This window comes from Capsicum annuum, chromosome 7 (genome assembly GCF_002878395.1).
Source record: "Capsicum annuum cultivar UCD-10X-F1 chromosome 7, UCD10Xv1.1, whole genome shotgun sequence".
NCBI lineage: Eukaryota > Viridiplantae > Streptophyta > Magnoliopsida > Solanales > Solanaceae > Capsicum > Capsicum annuum.
In genome coordinates, this window is record NC_061117.1 from 84005069 (window position 1) to 84032655 (window position 27587).

Here is a 27587-nt window from a genome sequence, read left to right on the forward strand (position 1 = left end):
TTGTGTGCCTTGATAGTGAATACATGATTATATGACTACCCCCAACGTTTATTTATTTTAGTAGTGAATGGAGTAGATTTGTATTAATATTTCCCCCTATGGGTGTTGCATTTGGGTTTGAGTCCCATTTACCTTGGCATATTGGCCTTATTGTGGCCCTTAAGTGGTATTTCTATTAATTTCCCTTTTGGTACCGCCTATTCATTATATTGATATTTATATTGTTGTTGTTATTGTTTTCATTGCTTGATGTTATTGGTCCTTGTTGGGTAGAGGTTTAGACTAGTGTTATACAGTTAGAATTACATTACTTGTGGTTTTTATTTGTTATCCTGGGACGGTGTAACCCGATTGGATGATATCTTTTCTATAGTAAGGTAAGGTTAGCTTTTTCCTCTTTTATTGGCTATGCTAGATTGATTATGGAGTAGACTATAGTATTGAAGGTAAGTTGACCTTTTGTGGCTCTGTTATAATTCTAGAGTCAGCAATTTAATTATATTGCCTATTTTATATTTGGGGTTCTCAGACTTTCCTCCTGGGTTACGAAGGTTCTTGCATTGGCTATCCCTTTATATGTAGCCTATTTTAGTGATTGACCAGTTTAGAGTCCGCCCTTTGCTTGTTTCTATTTCATCGCCCGATAGTGGATTTGATATGGATATTGTTATGTACAGGATTCATCTTTCAAAATTATTGGATTTGTCTCCTTGTGATGGTTTTCCCTTGGTGCTAGTATCAAGATTCGATGCTCCTTTCTTTTCATGTGTGGTTTTAGTATAAAGTGCAGTTATAGAGTTAGAGGCATGTGTTCTTTCCTATGATCACTTATTGAGAGGTCAAATTAGAAATTCTTTATCTTGATTTGTTGGTGTATTTTTTTAGTAGTGTTCTTAACCTCAACATAGGTGTCATGCTTAGTACTTTCTTCCTCAAAGAGGTAATTCATGGTTTGTTTGAGATTTTTAGATGATATACTCAGTGAGAGTAGTATACTTGAGTTGGATTCCATCTTGGCTTCATTCTCTTTTGATGGGACATCTTGAGCGAATCATTCAGTGATGAGTAGTTGTACTTCATACTCCTGGATTTTAGTTTTAGTTATTATCCAGACTAGTTCTAGCTTTGGCAAATATTGTATACCTTGGTTATCTCAATTTGTGGGCCTAGGTGGTTCTTTATGAGCTTATTCTCATGTTTGTCGTATGGACTTTTAATATATCAGTGTTGTTTCTATAAGTTTTCTGTGATAAGATTGCACGGGCAGGACTCGGGTGATTTTCCTCCTGTTTTGGTGTGAATAGAAAATATAGATTGGAAAAAGAAGGTTATATATGGATTTAGAGTCGGTTGTATGAATCATGCCTTAGTTTGCTTTTTGCTTGGATGAGCCTTCATAAGATTGTAAGGGTATTGAGATGGTATCAATATGTCATGGTTCGGATTTGCGTACATTGGCCTTCCCCGGTCAGTTGGAGGTCGGTTGGTGGTTGAGGTTGAGTTTGGCTTTTTGAAAGTAAGATGATAGAGCTGGTTGAAAAGGAATACTTGTGAAAAAATCCTTTCAAAGTATTCTCTCCTCTAAGAGGTTATCTAGGAAGTCGTACCTATAGAATGCAGACCTTGTACCTCATCTTTTCGAGCATTTAAGATTTTTCTACTCATTGACTTTCATGGACAAATGTTCTTTTAGTAGTAGATATTGTAATGACCCTCCAGGTTAATTCTTTGATTTGTGTGCATTTTTGATATTTTGAGACTTCCTACAATAGCTATAGGTCATTTATGACTTGCTGGAACTATCGATTTGATGATCAGATAATTCGTTTAGATTTTAGGCTTATGTCCCTATTTTTGAGCTTTAGACATTTAGGATTTGGTCTTGGACCAATACTCCTAGTAGATGATCTTAAGTAAGAATTCTGATAGTACAATCAGCTTTGGAACATTTATTTTAGGCTAGGTAGACTATTGGTTAGGTCGCCAAGTGTGATGCCCCAGAAAAATTTTCCATTAAGATCTCGGACGAAAATGTGTTGAATTCTGTTCTTTATCATGATTAATAATTTTTTTGTGTGGAATTTCTGGATATGCGATCCGTCGTCGCGTAGAACATCGAATAAGCTTTCCAAGGATATGTCGATCATCCAAAATGGACACTCGAACGATGAGTTATGATCATTCCGATCTAACCGTGAATAGTGGTGAACAGTAAATGTGCACAAAAAAATACTAAGGCCAGGCGAATTTTAGGGTCAACTTCAAACGATCATAACTCCTTGTACATAATGATCTGGGTGAGCTATTATATATCAACAGAAATCTCTGAAAGTCCTATTTCCAATGAAATTTGTTTCATCCACCTTCGGAGCAAAAAGTTATCGTCGATCTACTTCAGCCTATCAAAATAGTCCACCAAAGGAAAAATTTGACATTATTTGATTTTTAAGGGTATTTTGGTCATTTCCACTCCAATCCATCAGGGTAAACCACGGATTTAAGTCCATTAAGAGCATTCAATAGCTCATTTTTATCCAAAATTTCCTAAGACTCAAACCCCAACCCTACTACTCCAAATTTCATCCTTCCATGTCTCTTGATTGAACCATAGAAATTTAAAATTAATTTGGGATTCTCGTTGATCATGTTAAGTTCTTCGAGAAGCATCCTTTATTTTCATAAATAAAGTTCCGAAGTCGGAAGTTCATATTCATCTTCCATTTTTAGGTATGTAGGGCTTTGAACAAAATTATTTTTTTGATCTTATGCCCAGTATTTTTGTTGAATTACATTGACATGAGATTTTACATGTTTTACCATGAATTGGAAATATGGTTTTATATCTTATATTATTGTCCATGAGCTATGGGATTATGTCATCCGATATGTGTATGATGTTGAGATGGAATTATGTCCAAAAAGTAGTTGATTATAAGAGTATGATGATTTAATTTGTTAAGCCTTGATTTATACTATCATTTCACTATTTCTTTATTATGAATTTATAATTGATATTGGAAATTCTATATCCCTACTATGGGTTGACGTCTCAAGTACCTTTAAATGAGAATTGGATGGCAAATTGAGAAATGTTGATATTGAAGTTGCAATAAGTCTTGGTATTTTTCGGATGGTTTTGATGAGTTAAATTGTTGAAAATATTATGTATTGAGTCTTCATATCCTTGTCCAAATGTCGAGTCGGTTATAGTTCAATGCATTGATACCTTGTTGATGTTGAGGAAGATTAAAATGTTTTGAGCTAAAATGTGTTGACTTAGGAATCCACAAATTGATATGATTTGATATACGATAAAGAGATTTGATTTGATCTTTATGATAGACCCTTGTGATGTTGTGGTGGATTTCCTAACTCGTTTTGAGCTTGTCGGGGAGTAGTAATTAGCACCGAGAGGGAAATTTGGTATTCCCCCAAACCTATGTGCCACCAAAGGGTTGTTTGATGATGATATTATTGGCCAGAGAGCCCGATTGTGATTATTGTAGTTTTAAGGTCGTACTCCCTGGCAAAGAGTATGACGCTCCCGCCAACGGGAGTTTCAAATGTTCGTATTTCACGTAGCTCACGTGGGGTTGTCGGTTTTAGGAAACTCCCCTATCTATAATAGTCATGTTTACTGAAAAATCGAGTCACTCCGAGTTTTAATGTGGTAAGTCAAGTTGCCTATGATGATCTATAATGATTTATGAGGTTTTTCTCCTACATTTCCTATCTAAGATGTTATGAGTTGCATGATTCAATGTCACTCAAGCTAGGTGTGTCATTATGGTCCGTATGTACGTTTTTACTAAATTTATGATATTATTTATATTTTGCACGCGCCCCTACATACTCAGTACATATCTTATGCTGACCCACATATTTCTCTATGAGCTATATTCTTACCATGATGTAGGTTCAGGTACTCAGCCGCAGCCACGACAGTGATATTCGAGTGCCACATCTATGTTCCTTTAGTGGTGCGTCCTCATGGTTTGAGGACCAAGTTGCTAGTTTTGGTGCTATTGTTTTGTGATCCCTTTAGTCTGTTGAGTCAGTTGGGGGTTTGTCCCAATAGCTCGTTGATTTTGCGGTATAGAGGCTATGTCAGGCTAGTGTATTGTTGGGTTGGTTTGTGTATAGACATTCCATATATGTACAGTCTAACGATATTCCGTGCCATGCATGATGTGATATGATATGTACTTATATTTATATCCTTAGCGTAGCGTGTATGTTGTTGTGTTGGAACCCAAGGGTAGTGTTTTGGCTTAAAGGGTTAGCTTGAGGCTGCGTGTAGCCTTGGGCACCGTGTGGCATCTCAGGATGATATTTCGGGGTATTACAAACTTGGTATCAAAGCCTAAGGTTGTGAAGAGTCCTAGGGAGTCTAATAAGTCGCGTTACGTAGAGTCTTGAGCATCGGTGTGTAGCGCGCCATACCTATGATAAAGAGGCTGCGGGGAGTTCTAGGAAAAGTAGTTTATTTCTTTCTACAAGAGTCTATCATGCTTACAACTGTTTCCTTCTGCCGTTAATTCGTGCATTCTTATGACAAAAAATGCCTCCATGTCGAGTTCACGAAAACAACAACCAACCTCAAACCATTGATCCGTTACATGAGATAGTATCCCATGCCAAATTTTGGCCTGCTTTTCAGACGCTTGCCCAGGCAGTTACTGCCAATACTCAGGCCAACGCTCTACCTCCGTAGGAAAATAATTCTGTAGCAACACGAATTCATGACTTTATACGGATGAATCCGCCAGAGTTTCATGGGTCGAGAGCAGGTGAGGACCCACAGATATATGTTGATGAAATGAAAAAAATTACATAGATTATGCACATGATCGAGGAAGAAAGTATGGACCTAGCTTCTTATTGATTGAAGGATGTTGCCTATGACTGGGTGCAGGTGTGGAATAAGGGTAGAGAAGAAGATACCGCTCTGGTGACTTGGCAATTATTCTAAGATACTTTATTGGGTAGATTCTTTCCTCTTGAGTTACAGTAAGCTAAGATAGAGGAGTTTATGAATTTGAGACAAGGCTCCATGTCGGTTAAGGAGTATTGTCTTAAGTTTAATCAGCTATCCAACTACACTTCCAATATGATGGCTCACTCGAGGACTAGTATGAGCCAGTTTCTAACTGGGATGTGGAGTTATGTGGTGAAAGAATGTAGATCTGCTATGATCAACCGGGAGATTGATCTTCCTAGGTTAATGATTCACACCTAAAAGATTAAGTCAGATAAGATAAAGGAAACAGAAAGAGTAAGAGGGATTAAGAGAGTCAGATCAGAGCAACAAGGGTCTGGTCAGACTTGATTCTCCGGAGGGAGTCTCCCTTAGTTTCAGAGATGTCTATTTATACCTGCACATTCCTCAGCTAGTGCTCTCGTATATCGGGGTAGGCAGGAGCTCAAAAATAGGACAGTACCTTCCAGGTCTCAGGACAGTGTAAGCAACTGGCCTCATCCTCCTTCGTGTACTAAGTGTGGTAAAGACCATTTTGGGGAGTGTTATATGGGGCAGTGGGGCTATTTTGGTTATGGCAAGCTGGGCCACATACTTAGAGACTGCCCGTATGTGAGACAGCGGAGTCATGATGTTCGTCCCCAGAATTAGGCTACCAGTGCCCCGCCTCCCGCACCCCGTCCAGTTCCTCCTCAGGGTGGTTCATCTAGTACTGCTGGCGGTTAATGCCAGAATCATTTCTATGCTATACCACCTCATCAGGAGCAGGAGGACTCTCCCGATATTGTCACTGGTATGCTCCGTGTTTTCTGTTTTGATGCCTATGTGTTGATGGACCCTGATTTGAGTTTTTATTATGTGACACCTCTGGTTGCTGTAAATTTTGAAACGGATCTTGAACTAATTTCTGAGCCTATTTTGGTTTCTACTCCGATAGGAGAGTCTGTCATTGCTAAACGGGTGTATAAGAAATGTCCCACTACTGTCTTTCATAGGGTTATATATGCTGATTTGATTGAGCTAGATATGGTTGACTTTGATATCATTCTTGGTGTGGATTGGCTTCACTCATGCTACGCATCTATTGATTGTCGTGCTCGTGTGGTCAAGTTTCAGTTTCCTGATGAACCTATACTCAAATGGTCCGTGAGTTCTCTGATTCCTAAGGGTTATTTCATATCCTATCTCAAAGCTAGGAAGTTGATTTCCAAGGGTTGCATCCACCATTTGGTTCGGGTTAAAGACACTAAGTGTGAAACCCCGACCATTCAGTGAATTAATGTTGTTAATGATTTTCTTGATATCTTTTTGGAAGATCTCCCTGGAGTACCTCTTGATAGAGAGATAGAGTTTGGGATTGACCTTCTTCCCGATACTCAGCCTATTTCCATTCCTTTATATCATATGGCTTCTGTGGAACTTAAAGAGTTGAAGGAACAACTGAAAGATCTTTTAGACAAAAGCTTTATCAGACTTAGTGTGTCCCCGTAGGATGCACCTGTCCTATTTGTGCATAAGAATGATGGTTCTTTGCGGATGTGTATTGATTACCAGCAGCTTAATAGGTTTACTATCAAGAATAAATATCCGCTTCCTCAAATTGATGATTTATTTGATAAATTGCAAGGTGCGAGCTACTTTTCGAAGATAGACCTCAGATCCGGCTATCACCAACTTAAGGTTAGGGAATGTGATATCCCCAAGACAGCCTTATGAACCCGTTACGGCCATTTTGAATTTCTAGTGATGTCTTTTGGGTTAACTAATGGTCCAACAGCTTTCATAGATCTTATGAATCATGTATTCCGGCCATATCTGGATTTATTTGTATAGTTCTCAATGATGATATTCTTATTTACTCCCTAAGTGAGGGTGATCATGCGGATCATCTCCGAATCGTGTTGTAAACTCTTCAAACTTATCGGTTGTATGCTAAGTTCAGTAAGTGTTAGTTTTGGCTGAACTCTGTAGCCTTCTTGGGTAATGTTGTTTCTTCCAAAGGTATTAGAGTTGATCCTCAAAAGATAGAGGCTATAAAGAGTTGGCCTACACCTATTTCTCCTTCTGATATCTGAAGTTTCTTGGGTCTAGCTGGTTATTATTGTCATTTTGTTGATGGATTTTCATCTATTGCATCTCCTATGACTCGTTTGACCCAAAAGAAAGTGAAGTTCCTATGGTTTGAATCCTGCGAGCAGAGTTTTCAGGAGTTGAAGACTCGACTCACTTCAGCCCATGTGTTGACTTTGCCTGACGATGTTGATGGTTTTGTGGTGTATTGCGATGCCTCCAAAGTCGGTTTGGGTTGTGTATTGATGCAAAAGGACAAGGTTATAGCTTATGCTTCCACGCAGCTAAAGCCTCACGAGAAGAATTATCCTACCCATGACCTTAAATTAGCAGTCGTGGTTTTTGCTTTGAAAATCTAGAGACATTATTTGTATGGTGTCCATGTCGACATCTTCACGAACCATAAGAGCTTGCAGTATGTATTCACCCAAAAGGAGTTAAATCTTAGGCAAAGATGATGGTTAGAACTGTTGAAAGATTATGATATGAGCATGCTATATCATCCGGGGAAGGCTAATGTAGTAGCGGATTCCCTTAGTCAGAAGTCCATGCGTAGCATAGCACATGTGGAGATTGGTAAGAAGAAGTTGGCCCGTGAGGTACATCGTTTTGCTAGATTGGAGGTTAGGTTGTTTGGTGATGCTGAGGGTAGTATAGGAGTGCAAAGCAGTTCCGAATCCTCTTTAGTTTCGGAAGTGAAGGAGAAGTAAGACAGGGATCCTACCTTGGTCAGGTTAAAAGAGTCAGTTAAAGACCAAAAGGTGGAGGTTTTCTCCCAAGGGGAAGATGAAGTTTTGAGAATCCAAGAAAGATTATGTGTTCCTGATATTGATAACTTGAAGCAGAGGATTATGGCGGAAGCACATGGTACGCGATACTCCATCCATCCTGGTGCTACTAAGATGTACCATGATTTGCGGGAAATCTATTGATGGAACGGTATGAAGAGGAACATAGAAGAATTTATGGCGAAGTGTTCCACGTGTCAATAGGTTAAAATAGAGCATGAAAGGCCCAGTGGCATGATGCAAGAGTTTAGCATTCCTACTTAGAAGTGGGAAGAAGTGAATATGGACTTCATAGTTGGTTTGGCTCCTTCTCATCGCCATCATGATTCGATTTTGGTTGTCGTAGATCAGCTGATGAAATCAGCTTATTTCTTGCTTGTGCATTCATCGTATACAGCTGAAGATTATGCTAGAATATATATTCAGGAACTCGTCAGATCTCATGGAATCCCTTTGGCTATTATTTTTGACAGAGGTACTTAGTTTACCTCTCAGTTTTGGAAATCTTTCCAGAAGGGTCTTGGTACCCAAATTTGTTTAAGTTCTGCTTTCCATCCGCAAATAGATGGTTAGGCCAAGTGGACCATTCAGACTTTAGAAGATATGTTGAGGCCTTGTGTGCTTGATTTTAAAGGTAGTTGGGATGAGCACTTAGCATTAATCAAGTTTGCTTACAATAACAGTTTTCATGCTACTATTGGAATAGCCCCCTTTGAAGCTTTGTATGGTAGAAGGTGTAGATCACCTATTGGTTGGTTTGAAGTTGGTGAGGCTGCCGCGACTAGACCGAATGTGGTGTTCGATGCCATGGAGAAGGGTAAGTTAATTCGGGAAAGGTTGAAAACTACCCAAAGTCATCAAAAATCATACGCATATGTAAGAAGGAAAGACCTTGAATTTGATTTTGGTGATTTAGTGTACTTGAAAGTTTCACCCATGAAAGGGGTGAAGAGATTTGGGAAGAAAGTGAAACTAAGTCCCCGTTACATTGGTCCCTATAAGATTGTGGATCGCATTGGGAAGGTAGCGTATAAGGTCGAATTGCCCGCAGAGTTATCTAACGTCCATCCGGCTTTCCATGTTTCTATGCTTAAGAAGTCTATTGGTGATTCTGTTGTGATTGATCCTTCCGAAAGCTCGGGTATTCAAGATAGTCTTTCATATGAAGAGATTTCAGTTGAGGTTTTTGACTTTCAAGTTTGTAGGCTAAGAAACAAGGAAGTTCCTTTGGTTAAAGTGCTTTGGCGAAATCAATCCGAGGAGAGTGCTAGTTGGGAAACCAAAGCAGATATGCGAGTCAAATATCCCTATCTCTTTCCAACGAATCCTAACCATGTCAAAGGTATCGTTCTCTTTTGATTTAATCCTTGTTGCTATGTTTATCTTGGCTTGTGTGTTTTCTACGATATCCAAAAAAATATAGAATGGAGTATATGCTTGGGCAAGATAATTTTTCTCTATATACTCATTTTCATAGTATTCTTGACCTACCTATCAACATTCGAGGACAAATGTTTCCAAGGGGGAGATAATGTGATGCCCTGAAAAAAATTTCCATTAAGATCTCGGACGAAAATGTGTTGAATTCTGTTCTTTATCGTGATTAATAATTTTTCTGTGTGGAATTTCTGGATATGCGACCCTTCATCACGTAGAGCATTGAATATCTTTCCAACGATATGTGGATCATCCAAAACGGACCCTCGACTGATGAGTTATGATCATTCTGATCTAATCGTGAATAATGGTGAACAGTAAATGTGCAGGAAAAAAATACTGAGTCCAGGTGAATTTTAGGGTAAACTTCAAACGATCATAAATCCTTGTACATAATGATTTGGGTGAGCTACTATATATCAACAGAAAGCTCTGAAAGTCCTCTTTCCAATGAAATTGGTTTCATCCAACTTGGCCATCTGAGCAAAACGTTATGGTCGATCTACTTCAGCCTATCAAAACAGTCCACCAAAGGACAGATTTGACATTATTTGATTTTTAAGGGTATTTTGGTCATTTCCACTCCAATCCATCTGGGTAAACCATGGATTTAAGTCCATTAAGAGCATTCAATAGCTCATTTTTATCAAAAATTTCCTAAGGCTCAAACCCCAACCTTACTACTCCAAATTTCATCCTTCTATGTCTCTTGATTGAACCGTAGAAATTTAAAATTGATTTGGGATTCTCGTTGATCATGTTAAGGGCTTCGAGAAGCACCCTTTATTTTCATAAATAAAGTTTCGGAGTCGGAAGTTCATATTCATCTTCCATTTTTAGGTATGTGGGGCTTTGAACAAGATTATCCTTTCGATCTTGAGCCCGGTATTTTTTTTGAATTACATAGACATAAGATTTTATATATTTTAATATGAATTGGAAATATGGTTTTATATCTTATATTATTGTCCATGAGCTATGGGATTATGTCATCCGATATGTGTATGATGTTGAGATGGAATTATGTCCAAAAAGTATCTGATTATGAGAGTATGATGATTTAATATGTTAAGCCTTGATTTATACTATCATTCCACTATTTCCTTATTATTGATTTATAATTAATATTGGAAATTCTATATCCCTACTATGGGTTGATGGCTCAAGTACCTTTAAATGAGAGTTGGATGGAAAATTGAGAAATGTTGATATTGAAGTTGCAATGAGTCTTGGTATTTTTCGGATGGTTTTGATGGGTTAAATTGTTGAAAATATTATGTATTGAGTCTTCATATCCATGTCCAAATGTCGAGTTGATTATGGTTCAATGAATTGATACCTTGTTGATGTTGAGGAAGATTACAATATTTTGAGCTAAAATGTGTTGAGTTAGGAATCCACAAATTGATATGATTTGATAAATGAGAAAGAGATTTGATTTGGTCTTTATGATAGAACCTTGTGATGTTGTGGTGGATCTTGTAATGCGTTCTGAGCTTGTCGGGGAGTAGTAATTAGCACTGAGAGGGAAATTTAGTATTTCCCCAAACCTATGTGCCACCGTAGGGTTGTTTAATGATGATATTATTGGCCAGAGAGCCCGATTGTGATTATTGCAGTTTTAAGGTCGTACTCCCTGGCAAAGAGTATGACGCTCCGCCAACGGGAGTTTCAAACGTTGGTGTTCCACATAGCTCATGTGGGGTTGTCGGTTATAGGAAACTCCCCTGCCCATAAGAGTCATGTTTATTGAAATACCGAGTCACCCCGAGTTTTGATGTGGTAAGTCAAGTTACCTATGATGATCTATAATGATTTATGAGGTTTTTCACCTATATTTCCTATCTAAGATGTTATGAGTTGCATGATTCAATGTCACTCAAGCTAGGTGTGTCATTATGGTCCGTATGTACGTTTTTACGAAATTTAAGATATTATTTATATTTTGCATGCGCCCCCACATACTCAGTACGTATCTTGTGCTGCCCCACATATTTCTCTATGGGCTACATTCTTACCATGATGTAGGTTCAGTTACTCATCCACAGCCATGACAGTGATATTCGAGTGTCACATCTACGTTCCTTTAGTGGTGCGTCCTCATGGTTCGAGGACTAAGTTGCTAGTTTTGGTCCTGTTGTTTTGTGATCCCTTTGGTCTGTTAAGTCAGTTTGGGGTTTGTCCCAATGGCTCCTTAATTTTGCGGTATAGAGGCTATGTCAGACTAGTGTATTGTTGGGTTGGTTTGTGTATAGACATTCCATATATGTACAGTCTAATGATATTCCGTGCCAAGTGCGATGTGATATGATATGTACTTATATATATATCCTTAGCGTAGCGTATATGTTGTTGTGTTGGAACCCAAGGGTAGTATTTTGGTTTAAAGGGTTAGCTTGAAGCTACGTGTAGCCTTGGGCACCATCTGATATCTCAGGATGATATTTCGGAGCGTTACACCAAGTTACTCGGGCTTATTTTAACCTATTGGTTAAAAAGTTAAGAAATTAGAAATTGGGTGTGGGACCCATATTTTGTCAAAACAACATTAGATGAAAATTCTGACTGGGCCATTGAGCCCAGAACATCTAAATTGATACTGTGACATTTTCCATTTATGTATACAGAATTCTAGATGAATATCGAGGGGTTGGTGGAGACTTGGAAAATTCTAAGTCCCAGCAGTGATCTGATGCACCCGCAATCATTGGCCTTGGATCGGGATTGTGATCTGGCAGCACTAGTAAGTGTCGAAATCGCAACACTTCAAGTCACAAATGTGACTCACTTTCTAGTCGACCATAACCATGATAGCAGAGTTAAATATTACAATCGTGACATTTAAGTATGAGGCCATAAATCACAATAGAGACTGTCAAGTCGCGATAGCGACTCTCGAGCACCTATGGATATAAATACCCCTTTTTAGCCCTTTTTTCCAATCTCTCATCCATTTCAAAGAGAACTAAACCTAGAAGTTGAGAGAGCTTGGGATTGAAGCTTGTAGATGATTTGGGGAGAATGGTTATCGATTATTTCGTGATTTCCCTTCGAATTCATTAAATCATTCATTCGATTTCTTGATAAATTCTTAGAAATTAGAGCTTTGAATTCTTAAGCTTTAAGGGTCGCTTTGAGACCTAATTTGTGCTTAGATTATGCTTAATTTTTTAGCACAACATTCTTGTCCTTAGAGGTACCTCATGATGGTTCAATTTTGGATTTCATTTATGGGCCCCACGGGCTTGTTACTACTCAAAATTTGACCCAATCGATTATATAGAAATATAGGTCTTTTTTTACTCCTAATGATGCATAGATTACAATTTTGATAGCGTAGAGGAATATTGAGATCATGGAGTGAAGACAGACGTTTGGTGAATGATTCAAGGATTTGTGGTTCGACTTTGAGGTAGGATTCTACCTACTATGCTTCACAAGATGATATGTGTTACATATTTTATATGAATGTGAACTTTAAGATTGATTATGGGTAAAACACCATGACTTAGTCTTCATTATTAAGGTTTGGAGATTTGATGAGTAATTTGACCTGTAAGGTGAAATGATTATTATACTTTTAAGATCCTATTGTTTCCTTCATAGATTGAGCTAATTCATAGAATGATTGTGCTACTGTGCAAGATTTGGGATGTAGATTAAGTGTTTGAGGCGTGATTAGTATGAATATCCCTATGTGGGCTATCTAGCGACCTTAAAATCATAATTTAGATGGAGTTGACCTAATTTCTCATGTTCTAGGTGGAATTCCTATCTTGGGCTAATTATTTATTATTTACAATATAGAAGTCAATTTAGATACCTTAGGCTAGTCCATGGTAGAAATTGCCAAAATATAAAATTTGATGATTAGAAGTAGGTCTCTCCGACCCACCATAGTCCAAGACTTGTGTTAGCCCTTGTGGACTTATTTATGCATATTAGACATAGTTGAGACAATTGAACCTTTATTATAACATAATGTCGTGACTTGGTGAATGATGATGGTATTGTTGTATTATGTTTAATGACTTGTATCTATGATATGGATTTTGGATTTGATTTATGATATGGTCTATTGATATTCTTAATAAGGCATAGATAGTTATCATACATGCCATATAGATATCAGATGACTTATGGATATGAATTTCCTCGTAGTTATGATATATGACTTATAGATATGATATGCCTTATAGTTCTGATATATGACTTATCGATGTGATATGCCCCATGGTTATGATATATGTCTCATAGATATGATATGCCTCCTAGTTATGATACATGACTTATAGATATGACATATCTCATAGTTATGATATATGTCTTATTGAAATTATATGCCTTATAGTTATGATATATGGCTTATTTATATGACATGCCTTATAGTTATAATATATAGCTAAAAGATATAACATGCTCATAGTTATGATATATGTCTTATAGATATGGCATGCCTCCTTGTTATGATATATGGAATATAGATATGCTATGCCTCATAGTTGTAATATATGGCTTATAGATATGACATGCCTTATAGTTATGATATATGGCTTATAAATATGGTATGCCTCATAGTTATGATATATGGAAAATAGATATTACATGCCTTATAGTTAACGATCCGGTATTTATATTTGAGGTCTGATTCTGACTCTGTCATCTTAAAATTATATTGTAGTGCATGATTAACTCATGATTAGACGTATGGATTAGAAACGCCAAGTATGTTAGCACTAGTTCCTACTATTATTATGAGTTCATATGATGCTAGTCTGATGATTTAAGTTGTTCCTTGTATTGACCTTGTTTATACATATATGTATATCTATTTATATGTAACTATGATATTATCGTATATCCCTTATTTCCTTTATTTATTCATATTTTATATCCATTCCTTGTCCTTGTATACTATTATATATCCTTCTTTTGCTCTTTATTCATATATTGGCTAGGGATATATGGCATAGTGTTGAGATTCCTGAGTATGGCTTAAATAGGATAGTTCATCCTTAATATGTCCTTAGCCTTGTTATGTTAGCTTTTTGGATATGGGTAGGATAGTTTTGCCCTTACTATCTCACTATCTTTATTATGTGGTCGCCAGACATTTGGGTTTAGACTCTATTTTTTGTTATATGTTGTACATATCTGTATTATCTTTGGATCTCAATCGGAAGTTGTCTACTAGGTACAACATGTTTGGTACTCATACTACACTTCTGCAGACGTAAATCATAGTACGGGTTATCGCTGGTGTTGTATATGTCATGAAGAGCAGCCATGGTTCAGAGACATAGAATGAGCTCCTGATATTCAAAATGTTACTTTCCTCCTTATGTATTAGAATAGTCTCCATGTTGTATTCAGAGATGGTTAAATCTGTATATTCATTTAGTACCTCATTTGTATCATTCTTACGTTAGAAGCTCTTGTACTTATTCCACTAGGTTTCAGGGATTATCTTATGTATATTAGTCTTGTATTTCATCTATTCTGCATACTTCTCTTTATTCTTTTGGTATTTTGTTGCTAGCAGTTTTGGATTACTGAATTGGCTTTCCTATTCGTGGGTTATAGTAGGCGCCATCATAACCTCAGAAATTAGGTCTTGACAGTTTTCTTAGATTATGATGATATGGTTACGAAGCCATGATTATGATATTGATTGGATTTCAGGAAGTGATTTATCCTTGTAAAGGACGTGGTCATAGTTTATAGACGTTTTGATGCTTATGATCGTAATGCTTGGATACTGGTGATGGCATACATAGATTTGGCACATTCAAGCTTACTAAAATAGTAAATGGTAAGATTCCAACAAAAAAATATGGTTTTACTACTCTTTTTCCTAAAAATGATTTATTCCCACTTTTCACCTCTAAAATGGATTTCTATATTACAGTAATCGTACCATCTTAATGAATAACTTATGGGCCTTTGAGACTAAAAATGATGTTCAATAGATTTGATTGACATAGATTTTGATCCATGATTTTACTACTACTACTTACCTCGATTGAGAGATATTTTAACTCTTGCTATACTTTTGTGATGATTTAGTCCTAGAGTTTACTCCGAGGAACGGATTTGTGGACTTACATTCTTTTAGACATGGTTCTAGTCCTTGCATTTACACAGACATACGCACACACATATATATGGTATTGGATGGAGTGGATTGATGATGATGATGGTTATTGGAAATCCTAGATCAGGACCAGGTTAGTGTATATGAGTACTCCCAAACCCCCTACGGGCACCTTTGGTTGGTCATGAGCTATCGTACTAAAGAAGAGAGGACATAGTAGGTCTTGCCTTTGCAAGCCATCGAGCTGTAGTAGGTGTATACACTAGGTAACATTATGGTACTTGGTTTTGTAATGGTAGTATGGATTATACTTTGTATTCATCCTTGCATGCGCATTGCCTATCACCAATATGTGCCTTTATCTATTAGTTTTATGGGGGTTGCATAGATCTACGTGATGAGTATTGCTTGTGGTATGTTATGTGATGATTATACCTTTTGGATTATGGGGTTCGATATAGGTATTTATTTTTTCGGGATATCCAGTTGCTTATATTATTATTGTTATTATGATTAGCTCGTGACAGGTTGATTATTGAACTAGTATTGATATTTGAGGTGTGATTCTGATTTCTTTATCTTGTACTTATTTTACTACGCATTATTATCCCATGGATAGGCATAATGGTTTTAAACCCTGATTATGGTAACACTAGTTCGTACTATGATTACGAGACCTTGAGATGTTAGTGTGACTACTTATGTTGTACCTTTGAGTTACCCTTGTTTATGTTTTTGTACCTAATTATAGTAGTATGATTAGGAGGCCTTGAGATGCTATTATATTTATATTTATGTTTGACTCCATTTCATGTGACCGTATATCTATGAGCCTTAAGTATGTTCCTTGACTCTATTCTATTATCAAGATACGATTTATGAGTCATAATGGCACCTACTCTATCTCGCCAATAGGTAAGACAAATTGTAACCCGTAGCTAAATACAATGGGTTAACTTGGTGAAAAATGCCAATTAGGGACGAAAATCAACAAGACAACTTATAAATAACAAGTAAATGGAAATACACCAAGGGTAGCTAATCATAAGGAACCAATCCGTAGACCTGGTAGAGTTAGTACAAGAGAAACTATAAATACAACTTAAGTCTAGAATAGTCAATACAATCCTATCTCGAACCAAAGACTAGACAAAAATAAGATAGAAGGAAATTGGCGACTCTAACTCAAAGAGCTCACCCTATCTCCAAAAAATCAACACAGCATGAACGTCGATCAATGATGACAACTAGTACTTGGATCTGCACCAAAAAGGTACAGAAGTGTAGTATGAATACAAAAAACCACGGGTACTCAGCAGGTATCATTGAGTGACTAAGCTAAATCATGATAAAATGCAAGATAACCTAACTAAGTCAAGGTATAGAGACAAACCTGAATCAACTATCACATCGCTCGGCATAAATAAGCAAATAGAACTAAATAATAACACAACATGACATAAAGGATCAAACACATGCAATAGTAATTACAAAATTGGCCCACATAAGGCAATTAGTGCGGAAAGTGAATAATTCAATGCAAGCCCCCATAAATCAGGTGGATACACATAAGATAATAGAACTCAAAACACCATCATCACTCAACTCTCAATATACCGCTAGAATCCATTCGTATCATGCCACATTATAACCATTTTCTATTTTTCTTAATTAGCCAAAATCACTACTGTCAATCTTACACCTCAATATCATCGTACCAAAATAAGTATCATCATAGTATAATGTGTATATCAAAACTTGAAGCGATAAATATAATCAATAGACAAACTTGAACCAGTAAATATAATTATAGTCGAATCTGAAATGGTAAATATAACATCAATGCATCATCATCATCTAGACTCAAATTGGGTATATATTAATAAATAAATATAATCAATAGCATCATCAATATCATAAGTAATATCAAAATCAGTTGGCATCAACTCTCACATCAGCCATCAAAACCATAAACTATCAGAGTTTCTCAATATTACCTAAATAAGTATTTTCAAGTAGTACAACAAATATTTAATGGTCTATAAGTACTAACATATATCTTAGCCTGAGGTGGGTCAAGGGCCCACTTCTAATCCTCAAAGTTCTATTTTAGGCAAATTCTACCCAAACTATGTTAAGGTATCATAATACACTTTTAGATGTCAACTAATTCATCATTTGCCCTAATTTACGAATTTCGAGTAGCCTAGAAGGTTGTAATACCCCTTACTTCTACCTAGCTTCAAATCGTCCCAAGAATGATAGAAACTTACTTTGAAATATGAATCCATTTTTGTACACGTGAAATTTTAAGATTTTTACTTTTGATCATGTGGGAAATTAAATTAGATTTTCAACGATACTAATTTCATCCAAATCTAGTATCGGAGTAAAAACTTATGGATGATTTATTCAGAGCTGTTAGAATTGCCCGGTGCGATAGCTAGGTTGACAGACCGTCGATCTTGTGACGGACCGTTGCAGCTAAGGCAGTGAGTCAATATTTTGGATAACGTGCGACGGATAGGTTGACGAACCATCAAACATGCGATGGACCATCGCCCAAGCCTTCGCTATAAGACAGTGAGTTTTTTTTGGGTCTACGTACGATGGTCGAAACGACGGACCGTTGAGCCAGTGATGAACCGTCGCACGAGCCATTGGAAGTCCTGTTCAGTGAATTTTAAGTCCTTTTAAAGGGTATTTGGGTCTTTTATCCACCCGTTTTAACCCCTAATTTTATCTGACCAAGGCTCATAAGTTTATTAGTCATCTATGACATCAAATTAAGGTTTCTTTCTAAGATCAATCCCCAAGAACAAGAAAACCCTAGGTGTTTAATTCCAAGTCAAGAATTTAAGTTTCCCCCCATTAATATTCAGGAAATCATCCACCCAGGTATGTCATGTGTTAATTCATGGGTCCCTTTCACCCATGAAGCTCAAGAATCTCTTTTCAAAATCCACGATTTGTGTATTTATGAATGCTCATGATTTAAATTGAATTGAAATACATGTTCATGATGTTGTGGGGTTTTGATTCATGTTTTAAATTACATATTCCAATGATTGACCCTAGAATGTGGTGATTTGCATAGTAATCATGATAAACCCCATTCGATTTACAAGTTGATTGGTGTATCCATGATTATTAGATACATTGATGACTGTATAACCAAAGCATGCTTCCCATGTGTTTGATTAAATGCCTATGTGAAGGAAAAGTGTCATTCTAGTATGATAATATGAAATCCACATTCATGTACAAGTTCATGCATGTTAAGTGTTTGATGAAATATCATAGTCAATGAATTATGGATATATATGTAGCCATTGTGCTGCTTTAGCACTTTTACTTCATGAAATGTCCATCTTATTATATTAAGGATTGTCAATGTTGGTCATGTATTCAAGAAAGTCATGCTTTGTTAGTTTTCATGCTATCGAGTCCTGGGGGACAATTAGCTATGTGCCTACAGCAAGTGTCATGTTTTCAAGATACTCTCAGTCAAGCCATGTTCATAGAAATTCAGTCATTCATGTGACTCAGGAAAACTCAGTAAACTCAGTAATCTCAGAAACCTCAAAAATTCAGTAATCCCTGTAGTATTTCGTTAGTCAACGGAACTCTGTTAACTCAGTCCAGTGAGTTCACTTAATCATGTTCAGTGTCAATCCAGATAGTAGAAATTAGCACCGAGCGAACCCAAGGATGGGAACCCACCTGTTATATAAGGGCGTGATTCTTATGAGGGTTTCCACTGTTCTCATAAGAGTTACCTGTTATATAAGGGTTACTCACAGATTGTTCTTACCAGTAGCGCGGTATTGACACCCTTCCAATTGGGGTTACAGATTGGACCCCAACTCAGCTATATTACGTTATTTGGGGGATGTCGCTTAGATGACTACTTCCTACAGTTTCAGTACAGAATTAGGACCATCAGATATAGTCATTCAGTCTCAGTAATAGAACTTAGATAGTTCTACAGGATTTAGGACTGTCAGATACAGTCAACTCAAAACATTACGGAACTGAGCTAGTTCCATCAGAACCTAGATTGTCAGATACAATCGCTCAGTATCAGTTATTTCAGTTATACAGATATCAGTATCTCATGTTATCAGTACTCAGACTCATTAATCATGTTATCACGAACTCAGTTATGGTCATTATGTATTCATGCACGTATTCTAACATTCATGTTATCTAGTTAGTTAGTATAGTTCATGCATGTGAACCCTTTGCATTAAACCTACCTCACATGCATACTAGTACATTCAAACGTACTAACGTATTTGTGCTATGGTGTTTTATACCATAGGTTTAGAAGCATGAGCTTCAGTGCATCAGTAGTATTCCAATTTCACCAGTCAGAGTTAGCAATAAGTCCTCATCCTTCGAGGACATGACCATTACTTTATTATCTCATTAATTAATTTATTATTTGGACTTAGGTGGGGACATGTCCCATTAACTCCTTATTCAGATAGTTCAGTTATTAAGAGGCTTTTCAGACAACAGTATGTTCAGACAGTTTAATTCAGTTGTTTTAGGTATCTTATACCCCATCCATATGTTATGTTAAAGTTTTGAACCTTATGGCCTTACAACCTTTATTTCTGCATTTATACAGGGTATTAGGCAGTGTTCAAGTACAGATATCAGTCATGGGTTACTTATGGTCCTTTGGGGTCATGAGCACCATGTAGCGATTCGGGTACCAGATTCGGGGTGTTAGAAAGGTCCAACTAATCCCATGTGTAGCCATTCATCATACCAACAACTAAAACACATCCCAAATCTAATACAATATCAAAAACATACTTTAACTTAGCTCAATCTACCAAGGGGATAAACCTAGCCTACCTAGACACCGAAGAAAGGTTGAAATTCACTAAATCATCAGCTTCTCCTTCTAAGAAGCTTCCACAAGGTGCCACCCTAACAAAATCATATTTAACTCATTAATACAAGAATAATGACATCCATATTGCACCATTGTGCTTTGGGTCCAAAATCATACCAAAATAACATGTGGGTTCCATTTACAGAAATTGCATTTCTGAAGCTAACCTAACGTTCCCTCATGCTAAAGGAGTAATTATCCTAAAAATGGGTAAAATTCGAGCTAAATTGGTGCTAAAATTAAGACACCAAGGTTTAGGGATTTTACGAAAGAAAAGGGGAAACCAATCATTAAAATAGAGGAATCTTACCTCAATTCTGAAGAAAATCGCATAATAATCGTTACCCAAGATCCCAAATCACCCACAAGCTTTAATCCTAAGCTTTTCCACTCCTTAGGATTTAAGTCTCAAGAGAAAGTATGAAGAATGGGAAAAAAGGCTAGAAATAGGGTATTTATACGCTTTCCAGGTCCTCGGATGTAGCTATCAAGACCCAAGCCTCATGATTGCCAAAACTTGAAGTTTACTAGGCGAGTCGTATATGCGACATGTGCCAGTGATCGCGGGACATACTATCCTTCAAGGTATCGTGATCGCAAAACCTAGCATTGCAATGGGCAATTGCACTAGTTAGAATTGAGACTTGGAATTTTCCAAGTCTTCGCCAACCTCTCGAGATTCATCTAGAATCTCATATATGCAAACAAACTATTCTGTCATACTAAATTTGATTTTCAGACTAAATGACGCAGTTAAAATCAACATCCCAAAGTTGTTGAAATCGTCAGAATTGGCATAGAATATTATTTTATTGAAGTTCATGCTTGATGTCTATTTGGAACCAATGAACACTTCAAAAAAGAGAATTGGCTATTGAAATCAAACAAACTACCAGCAACCAAATTGTCAGTCCTAGCAAGTCATAAATGACTTGGGGAAGCTATAGGAAAGCTCTAAAGCTGAAAATAAGCAGAAATATGGAAAATGACCTAAAGGGTCATTACAATATCCACTACTAAAAGGACTTTTATCCATGAAAGTCAAGGACTAGGATGTACCTGATGGCTCGAACAAGTGAGGATACTGGGTCAGCATCAAGCACTAAATTTCCTTAGTGGCCTCTCCACTAGACTATGCTTCCACTAAACGTTAACTATAGGAATCTCCCTAGTGCGCAACCATCTTACATCACTAGCCAAAAGGAGTGCAGGCTCCTCCATGAAGATCAACCGCTCATCTAGCTGGACTGAATCCTATCTAAGCATATGAGATGGATCAGGAATGTATCGTCGCAACATAAAAATATGGAAAACTGGACGAACAATAGCAAATTCCAGAGGTAAGGCTAACTCATAAGCCACCTCACTAACTATCTAAAAAATCTCAAGAAGTTTGACATATTTGCGGTTGAGCTTACCTTTTCTCTTGAACCTCATCACACAATTTCATAGGTGATACATAGAGAAACACTCGATCACCAACTCCAAATCTCAAGGTATGAATCCTATGATTTGCATAGGTATTCTGTCTACTCTGATCCACTATCAACTTGTCCTGAATTACCCTAACTTTATCAAACAACTCTTGAATCAAATCAGTACCATTGGATCTAATCTCAAAAATCTCAAACCATCCGATTAGGGAATGACATCGCATACCATACAAAGCCTCAAAAGGTACCATCTCAATACTTGAATAAAAACGGTTATTATATCTAAACACTTCCAAGGCTAAGTACTCCTCTCACTAGCCTCCAAAATCCAAAACATAGACTCGGAGCATATCCTTAAATACCTGAATCTTTCATTCTGACTAACCATCTATCTTCGGATGGAAGGTTGTATTAAGATCTACCTGAGTACCCAACTCCTTTTAAAAAGCCCTTCAAAAGCTAGAAGTGAACAGGAAGCCCAGTTTGAAATAATAGATATGGGCCCCACACATAAATATGGGCTAACGTCTCAACACTGAAGGACATATTAACAGGAATAAGATATGCCGACTTGGTCAATCAGTTTACAATGACTCAAATACCATCGAAAATATAGGAAGTATGAGGTAAACCACTAACAAAGTCCATAGTAATCCTCTCCTATTTCAACTCAGGAATGGGCAATCTTTAAATCAAACCACCCAGTCATTGATACTTAACCTTCACCTGCTAACAACAAAGGAAATGAGCTATAAACTCTGCCATATCTCTCTTTATGCCCCTCTACTAATAATATTGTCTTAAATTTATACACATCTTAGCTATACCTAGATGAATAGAATATCAAGAGCTATAAACATCGGGAAGGGTCAATTGAATCAAGTCATCACTCTTTGAAGCACAAATGCAGCTATATAATCTTAAAATACCCTTAGAATCAATGTTGATCTTCTGGAACTCACCACTCAACACTTGATCACGGAGGAAGCAAAGTCTACTATCCTCAAACTGATGATCCCAAATCTACTCAAAAAGTGAGGACTAAGCGTCAACGCTAGCAAAAATCCTCCTAGGGTCTGAAATATCAAAAAGAACCATTAAGTTGGCTAAGGACTGAATATCCCATGCCAACGACCTCTAAGAAACTGAAATACAAGCCAAGCTACCCATACTAACTGCCTTTCGACTCAAGGCATCTGCTATCATATTCACTTTGCCTAGATTATACAAGATACATATATCATATTCCTTAAGCAACTCCATCAATCTACGTTGTCTATCATTAAGCTCCTTCTGGTTAATAAGATGCTGAAGACTTCGATGATCATGAAAATCTCACAATTGCACCCCATAAAGATAATGCCTCCAAATCTTAAGCGCAAAGACTACCGCCACCAATTCTAAATCATGAGAGGGGTAGTTGTGCTTATGAACCTTAAGATGCCTCAAAGCATAAGAAATCACACAACCCTACTACATCAATACAAAACCCAAACCAACACCAGAAGCATCTTAATACACGGGGAATCCCTCACTCTCTACAGAAAGAGCTAAAATAAGAGCAAAAGAGAGAAAATCCTTGAGCTTTCCAAAGATCTACTCACAGTCCTCCAACCATCGCAAAGGAAGTTATTTCCAAGTCAATCTAGTCATAGTTTCTAAAATAGTAGCAAAAATCTCAATGAATCATCTATAATAATCGGCCAAACTAATAAAGTTATGAACCTCAATTGAAGATGTAGGCTTATCCCAATCATGAATAGCCTTAATCTTTGTGAGGTCTACCTGTCAAAACCCGAACCAGGGCCTTGTCATAATGGGTGTCGTAGGCCCAACTAGGACCAGAGATCACCCCGTTACCCAAGCCAACCAAACAAGCATGTATCCTATGTCAGATGAATTTCAAACATATAACAAAATAATGTGTTTAACAACAAACCAACTTTGGCATAGGTCCATGACCAACAAAAACCCAAACAAGTCTCACCATCCAATGCCTAAACAATCAACCATAACATAACATAAAATAATAACTAAATCTGTATCCATACCATAACAAAATAGAACAGTCATAAATCAAATATCGTTATATAATATTACACCCAATACCAATACCAATGCCAAGGCAGACACCACTACCGACACTACCCATACCAACCCAAAGTATTCTCACAAGGCCTCTATCTAAGTTTAAAACAACATCCAATTGGGATATGCCCCCGACCATATCCAATACCAATATTCAAGCCTACACCAATAAAGACACAAGAAAACCAAAACTAGAAATAAAGCCTTCCAAAGTATAGAAGCACACCACTGCAAGTAAAAGAGAGATGATCCCAAGTCCAATCACTAAGTAGGAGGTGTAGTATAACCAACACCAGCATCATATGAGGATACAACATCAAAGACGATTAGTAGTTAGAGCGCTACCATGTATTGTCAATGTATTACTTAGCTATAATAACTATTGTCAATCTCACTCCATGATATCATCATATCTTAATAAGAACAACATCATAGTATAATGCATATATTCCAACTCGAACCGGTAAATATAATCAATAGCCAAACTTGAATGGATAAAAATAATACATACACAAACTTGAACTGATAAATATATCATCAATGTTATTGTCATGACCCAAACTAGGGCCTGGCCATGATGGGTATCTCAAGTCCCACATGGACCGAAGATCATCCCTACACCAAACTAAACCAAACATAATATCCCTAATGTTAGATGAATTCCGAACATAAAATAAGATAATTTCAAAGAATAAAGAGTATGTCTATAACCAATAACGATCGACCGGCCAAAACAATCGAACAACATCACCCAATACCATAGTAATCCAACAAATCCTTCCAACACAAGAACCAAAAATCATTCTTAGTCAGGACATATCCCCGACTCTGTTAAATGACAATGATAATGAAAATGACAATATTATTATAATGAAAATCTCAAATCTAGTCTATGATAAGAACTGATAAAATGTCTAAGTCTTTCTAAGTATGGAAGCTCACCACTTCACAACAACGAACTGACAAATCGAGCGGATCCACCTAACCCTGCACAGGAAAAGTAAAGGTATCTCTGGTGCCTACATCTCATGGGGATACAATGTCTGGAGACAGTTAGTAGGGTGAACACTAACATGTAACTCAAGCATAAAGATAACATAATATTGTGATAAATAGTTTAAAACTATTCAAAACTAATGAACATAATCAAATTCATATACAAGCATACATATATATATATACATCACATGTCGGGACGGGGAATAATGCTTAACATGCACATTAAAACTTCAACCTAGATTGCGTAGCTCAACTATCATAACATAAAAAGGCACCCATAGGCTATATGGGCCTAAATCTCTCCATCTGGTAGGGCTCTAGTGCATTTGGCCGAACAATCCTATAATACCCCATATTTTCGTAGCTCAGTTTACCTCTGAGTACTCGAGTATCTCTATATAAATTTTTTTAAAATACTTAGAATTTTTAAGTTTAAGGCTTACCATTGCATAGGATATTTAGTCAGCTTTCCAATGATATAAAATTTGCCCAAATCTGATAATTGGATAAGAAGTTAGAGTAATTTTAGTTAAACAGTGTGCCACCTAGTGCAGCACCACATCACGGAGCCAGTTCAAATGGCATTCGCCAGTTTCCAGTGAAGCTCCAGGATATTGGTACATCACACCAATGTTCTATTTCACAATTTTTATTTTCTAGTAAGGAACCGCGATCTTTCCTCATCGCGCCATGATCTATTTTCCCAATTGTCAAAATCTAGTGAGACTCCGCAATGGTGCCTCATTGCACCAAAGGTCAGTTTCACGTTCTCCTTTTTTTGACCAGTCCTAGCCATATTCTAATGGCTCACCACAATGCCACTGCATCGCAGAGAACCCAAAATCGGGTTTTCAAGTGATGAATTTTAATAACTTTTTAGGGGTAAATTGATATTTTTCCACGGCTCTAATCAGTCCTAAACACGAAATTGAACTAAAAAAGAACAATAATTTCTCATGATTTCATTATTCGCTTAATTTCTCTCTAGAATAAATCATTCTCTCTCAAATTAACAAAACCCTAGCTTCAAGAGTCAAGAACAAATCTCAAGAAATTCTATAAGAACCTTCAAGAATTAATATTCTCAGGTATGTTAGGTGCACATCCTAGGTTTCCTATGACCCAAGGAGTCCAAGAAGCCTATTTAAACACATAATTTATACATTTATGATTTCTATGCTTGAAATTGATTGTATTCATGATTCATGATATTAGTTGGTGTCAATCCATAATTTAATTACAAGTTTTATGATATTGAATAGCATGTGTGCTGAATATGTGACTATCTTGATAAGAACTTGAATTTTACATGTTAGTATTGTATCCATGATGTTCAAGTGTTGACTAATTTTATGTGAAATAATTATGATCCCTAGTTATTTGATAAAATGCCTATGTGAATTAAATAGGGAAATTATGACATATTATTATGTGTTCCCATTCATGTAGAAGTTCATGTATCTCAAGTGTTTGACAAAATGCCTAGGTGAATGTATTGTTAAAAATTATCTATTATTGTGCTTTCAAGATCATGCCATGCTTTACTTTTTATGCTATCAAGTCGTGGGGGTATTTAATACCCAAAAGTCTAGCTATTTACCTAGATCTATAGTAGTTACATAATAGTTTTAGTAATGTCACTAATAGTAGTACTCAGTCAGTTACAGAACTTAGTGAAACTCAGTATGAGTCTAGTGCAGCTCAGTCTAACAATTAGGGTCTTTAGTTGGGAGTAGGATTCAGCATCGAGTGAACCCAAGGATGGGGGCTTACCTACCAGTAGAGGGTGTGATCCTTAGAAACACTCCTTCTATTATAGAACTACTTATCCAGCGTAAGTTGTGACATCAACCTTTCATTTGAGGGTCGTTGAGGTGTCTTACTTGATAGTTAAGGGTACCACCATTCTCATTCAGGGCACCTACTAGATGAGGGTGACTCTTCAGCTTATCTTTACCCGTGGCACAGTTGTGAGACCCTTCCATCTGGGGTTACAGGTTGGATGCTAATCAGTTCAGATAGAGGCATATCAGTTAGATGATTACCTCTTAAAGTTTTTATTTTAGACTAAGTATAGAACTCAATTCAGTTCTATAGAATTAGGACTATCAGAAAAAGTCAATCAGTTATCAATAATTTCATGTATTAGTTACTCAGTTATCGGAACTCAATACTCAGCTTCAGTAAAAGCTCAGATATCGTATACATGTATATGCACAGTATTGTATACTCAGTATTGACAGCAGTTTCAGTTATCCATGTACTCTCATATTCTGTTACTCTACATTATCTAGGCAGTTATTGTTCATGTATATGAACCCTTACATTCAGCCTTACCTTATCTATGTTCCAGTAAATTCCACGTACTAATGCATACTTTCTCATTACACTATGATATCTCATATCATTGGTTTGGATGCTCAGGTTTCTGACCATGCATAGACAGATTTAGATACCAGTAGTAGATTCAGTAATAAGTTCTCTTATATCAAGGATATGCTTTTATTTTAATACTTTCATTAGCTTCAGTATTTCAGTGGTCAGATTTAGTTACGGGCTTGTCCCATCAACTCCACTTTCAAAGAGTTCAGCTAGAGGCTTTTCAGACTAGACTATTTAAGACTGTATTCAATTTTGCAGATGTTATTTTTTAGTTATTTTTCATCAGTATTCAGAACATGAACCTTATGGCATTTTATCCTAATTTCTGCATTATTTCAATATTATTATACAGTGCTCACAGTAGGTACTAGTCATGGGTTAGCTTGTGGTCCTTCGGGGTTGTAAGCAC